The following is a 5,778-nucleotide window of genomic DNA, read 5'->3' on the forward strand; positions in this document are numbered from 1 at the left end:
TTTCTCTCTGGCAAAATATATAATTTTATACAATTATAAAAGTAAGAAAACAAGGTTTTGGCCACCCACCAAAAGTGGGTTGTCTAGTACAGGGGTTGGCAACCTTCAGCACGGCTCGCCGTTCTAGGCCAATGGGGGCTGTGGTAAGCGGCGGCCAGCACATCCCTTGGCCCACGCTGCTTCCCACAGCCCCCATTGGCCTGGAGCGGCAAATTGCAGCCAGTGGGAGCTGCAATCGGCCAAACCTGCAGACGCGGCAGTTAAACAAACCAGTCTGGCCCGCCTGGGGGCTTACCCTGGCAGGCCATGGTCCAAAGGTTGCCGATCCCTGAGCTATACAAAGAACCCATTGAGAAAGGACTGTGGTTAAACCTATGAGTCAGTAGGACAGGTTGGCAACCTTCACCACGCAGACCATCAGTGTAATCCGCTGGCGGGCCGTGAGACATTTTGTTTACTTGATCATCCACAGGCACAGCCCCCCGCAGCTCCCAATGGCCCTGGTTCGCTGTTCCCAGCCAATGCGAGCTGTGGGAAGTGACGTGGGCCACAGGGATGTGCTGGCTGCCACTTCCCACAGCTCCCATTGGCCGGGAAGGCGGACCATGGCAACTGGGAGCTGCAGGAGGCAGTGACTGTGAATGGTCAATGTAAACAAAATGTCTCGCAGCCCGCCATCAGATTACCCTGATGGGCCACGTGCCAAAGATTGCTAATGCCTGGTCTAGTATATTAAATAGTTAATGTCCATCCAGCACCTTGAGCATAAGATGACATTTTCAAAAGCATTAGGAGCACAATGTGACTTGTGCTTCTTGGGCAATTTTGAAAATCCCACCCAAAACACACTATTTTGCATTAGATTTTTTCAAAGCGGTTTAGCACTATTTTGTCCAACAGATTAGGAATATATCACTAAGCACACAGGAGCATTTTCTTAGCTGTCCTTATTTGCCATTTAGATATTTCTCACCTTTATGCTCTTAGTTCATGGCATTTTGAGAAGTGCCAATATGAGCAGCAAACTGCTGAACTTTCCAGAGACCCAGCTCTAAAGGGAGTGGGGGAAGACAGAAGGTGACAAGTTTGTCCCTATGCACCTGTGTCTATGTCTAACAACTATCTCACAGTTTAGAAACCTCCATACATGTTGCAACTATGGGATTCACAAGGACATTCTCACTAGACTGAATGCTGAGGCAAAAAAACATTGGTCAAACACCTACTCAAGCTTTCACTCTTTATTTTTAACTGAAATATTTAAGAGGCTTTGCTGAAAAGGCAGCCACACCCAATAGCCACCATATCCTTTTCTCCTTGCCTCCTGGTGCACTTGGCTCTATTCTTTCACTCTCCCTGACACCATAAACTTCCTCTTGCTTCTCCACATGAACCCTATAAAGCTTGAAGCTTCCTCTCTTATAGGCAGGAGAATTTTCTATAAATTTAATCTCATGAGTGAACTCCCAATTCATCCTACTTCAATTATGGGTAAAACTAGAGCAGGGTGACTTTTTTTTTTCACTGAAAACTGAAGATTCATGTAGACTGCGACATTTTGTAAGTTTGTGTTGATTTTGCCCAATTGTTTCAGTCAAGAAAAAATAAACTAACAAATTCTGAAAAAAATCAAAATGTTTCAATTCAAAATGACCTTGTTTTGAAATGTCCTTCAACAAATTTTAAATAAACATTTTTAGGCTCAAAATCAAAAGTAACTTTAATATGTTTTGGAGCAGGAGAACTTGAATGTGAGTATGCCATCTTCCAGGTTAGTGCTTTAACCCCACCTGGCTATTGGATCCTTCTCACGTGCTATCTGTCCTAACAAATATTTCTTAATTGATACACAGTGGAACAGTTTCTACAGGTGAGTTTGAGAGAAAAGTACCTCACAATAGCTTATAGCTCACTGGTTAGGGTATTTTCTTGGGAGATGGCAGATTGAAATGAAAATGTCTTCTCTGCAGCAAACAGAGGTGGGAATTAAAGCTGGGTCTCCTACAGCCTAGGTGAGTGACCTAACAACTAGGCCAGAGGTTTGTGGCTTGTGGCTTGTTCTGGGTAAGCTTCTGGTGGGCCGCGAGACACTTTGTTTACCTGACCATCTGCAGGTACGGCTGCTCACAGCTCCCAGTGTCTGCGGTTCACCGTTCCCAGCCAATGGGAGCTGCAGGAAGCAGTGCAGGCCAGATCACCACTTCCCGCAGCTCCCATTGGCAGGGAATGGCGAACCGCAGCCACTGGGAGCTGCGAGTGGCTGTATCTGCAGAGGCTGAGGTAAACAAAGCATCTTGCGGCCCACCGGGGGCTTACCCTGAACAAGCCACAAGCCAAGTTTGGGAACCCCTGCTCTAGGCTAAAAGTTAGATTCTCAAAGTGGAGGTTGTGAGCCCACAGGGGATCACAAGATGGTTACATGGGGGTCACGAGATGTCAGTTCCATGGGGCTGACAGCCCTGAGCCCTCATTAAATAAAATTATATCCCCCCCACTCCATGTTTTTAATTTATAAGGGGAGGTCACACTCAGGGGCTTGGTGTGTGAAAGGGGTCACTAGTACAAAGAGTTTGAAAACCACCACCACCTTTGCCTCCACCTGTTTTGAGTGGGTTTAGGCCTGCTCAGAGTAGGCCTACCAGGTTGCCCCCCAAAAACAAGATAAGTGTGGAATACCTAGTTTATGAATCCTTTTGGGGCTTAGCTGTGAATTAGGTGCCATGTAGCTGAGTGGTGTCAGGACTAAGGTGACAATGTGTATACCCCACCACTGAAAGTCAAGCAACGCAGGCACTTTAATGGTGGAAACTTAGACACTTGGGGTATTTAGGTGCTTACAGGGGTAGGGGGAAGTGGAGCAGAAGTCTTGTGAATGTCCTAAATGTCTAACATTTAAGCCCCTAAAGTCCTTTGTGAATCTAGACCCAAGTCCTCAAAGATATTTAGGCACCTGCCTCACATTGACTGCAATGGAAGATAGGAGTCTAAATTCGTCTGAAGGTCTGGACCAAAGCCCTTAGTTCTCTATAATAAGTGTCTTGATTTCAAGATTTGGAGTGGGCAAAGTGCCACTTAAAGAAAGTGCAGGAAGAGACAGTCTCCTGCAGAAGGAAGAGTTCATGTGGTAAGCCCTGGGTGCCATGGCTGGGTGGAAAGCCCCTGCTGGAAGTTGTGTTTTCCTTTTGTGGGTGTGTGGTCATTTGGACAATAAATGGAGCCCAGAACTACAGATTAAATTTGTGTGGCTGATAGTCCCCCCAGGCTGGTGAGGAAGCAAGCACCATTTTTCTGTGGTGACAAGTTCTTAAATTTGCCAGCTTCAGAACCAGAAACTATGAATAATTGTGTTTGTTCCTTTTGATTTTGGCTTCAAAAACATAAGATAAGAATGGCCATACTGTGTCAGACTAAAGGTCCATCTAGCCCAGTATTATGTCTTCCAATGGTGGCCAATGCCAAGTGCTTCAGAGAGAATGAACAGAAGAGGTAATCATCAAGTGATCCATCCTGTGTCGCCCATTTCCAACTTCTAGCAAACAGAGGCTACACCACTACCGCCAAGATGGCCCAGTGCTTGGATGAGATTATCTTATTGATGAAGAACAGATGGCTGAAGCTGAACCCAAGCAAACAGAAGTGATGCTGGTGGGCAGAGGCAAGTATTTTAAGCAGTTTTCAGTCATAGCACAGTCTCCTTTGACTGAACGTTCACATGCAAAATTGGTTAATTTGGTCCATAGTCTAGGAGTATTCTTGGATTCCTTGTTGATGCAGAGGTTTTCATACTGCAATAGAAGTGACTAACACTTTATACTGGACTAATACTTCTCCTTGGCTAGTGAACTCCATTCCATGCTGTTGGAAGAAGACATGGCCTCAGTTACTTCTGCCTTTCTCACCTCTCAGCTGCACTACATCAATACCATAAACCTGGGCATGAAACATTCAACATGTAGGAAACACCAACTAGTAGAAAACCTGCAGCATGTTTCCTTAACAATACAGGCTACTATGAGCACATCAAACATGGTTTTGGTAATTAAATATTCATGGTAAATAGGCCCAATGGCCTGTGATGGGCTATTAGATGGGGTGAGATCCGAGTTACCCAGGAAAGAATTTTCTGTAGTATCTGGCTGATGAATCTTGCCCATATGCTCAGGGTTTAGCTGATCGCCATATTTGGGGTCGGGAAGGAATTTTTCCTCCAGGGCAGATTGGAAGAGGCCCTGGAGGTTTTTCACCTTCCTCTGTAGCATGGGGCATGGGTCACTTGCTGGAGGATTCTCTGCTCCCTGAAGTCTTTAAACTACGATTTGAGGACTTCAATAGCACAGATATAGGAGTGAGGGTTTTTTTTGTAGGAGTGGTGGGTGAAATTCTGTGGCCTGCGTTGTGCAGGAGGTCAGACTAAATGATCATAATGGTCCCTTCTGACCTAAATATCTATGAATCTATGAAACCTATCCTCTTTACACTGGCTCCCTACAGAATTTCAACGCAATTTAAAGATCTCATTCCTTATCTTCAAAGGGCTCCATGGATACTGAAAAGACCGTTTAAAGCTCTGGGACAAAGACCATGGTCAACAACTTCACTCGTCTGGCACAATGGAACTCTCAACAATGAGTAAAGGTTATCTGTGTAGCATACAGAACCTTTTCTTGAGTGGTCTGAGACTGTGGAATGAACTCCCCTAGGAACTAAGGGATATCACAAACCTCACCAGTGTTCACTCTAAGTGCAATACACATTTCATTGACCTTGCCTTCTCTAATATTAACACATAACAGGTATATTTAACAAAAAACAAAACAAACAAAATCCCTACCACAATAAGAAACTCAACTCCACATGTTTCTGCCTCTGTGGAGAGGATGAGTGAACAAATATGTGATGGATGTGTAGTCACACTGCTTAATGAACTCCTGGAAGGCCCTCAGATACTGCAGCAATGAACACTGTGCAAAAATCTATATAAATTAGAATGAAATAGGTTGTTACATTTTTCCATAACAAAAATTCTATTTTGGTCTGTATGGAAAACAATTGCAATAGATGTTAAGTGGTTTGAAGCCATCCCAACTTTCATAAACTTCATATGTATATAGGAAATATAAGTTCAAACAGTGGAGAATACATTTTTTTAAACCACTGGCAAACTTGAGATGAGAAGATCGTTTATATCAGATCAACACTTGATTTTGTAGCACGGATTTTTGCAATTTCCCAATCCAAATGAACACTTCTGAGAGTCAGAGAAAGCTTAATAATCTGACACTTTGAGATGATATATCACTGAATATTTCTGAAATCTGGTGATCACATAGTCCATAATATGTGCTTTTGACATAAATGTTTTTCATTTCATTTTTAGCTTAAAAACTGTCTTTGAGAAGAGACTTCATATTCTTTTCCTGAAATTAAAAATTGAGAGAAAGTTAGGCTTGCTGGACATATCCAGCCCCTCTGCAAAGGGCCCTATATATAACAGAAATTATAAGAAAAGCTAGAGCTTAGTGGTTAGGACAATAGTCTGGGACTTGGAAGACCTAGGTTCAATTTTGTGCTCTGATGACTTCTTTTGTGACCTTATGAAAGGCATTCAGTTTCTTTATATCTCAGTTCCTCACCCTGTAAAATGGGGATACTCTTCCTCACAGGAGGGTAGTTGGGATAAATACATTAAAGAGTCCCCAGTAAGAGTGAACCATATAAGTACCTTAGATAGAAGTGGGGTTCTGCTGAGCAAGGAGGAACAAAACTATGATCTTACAC

Source organism: Natator depressus, chromosome 1 (assembly GCF_965152275.1).
Source record: "Natator depressus isolate rNatDep1 chromosome 1, rNatDep2.hap1, whole genome shotgun sequence".
In the NCBI taxonomy this organism is placed as follows: Eukaryota; Metazoa; Chordata; order Testudines; family Cheloniidae; genus Natator; species Natator depressus.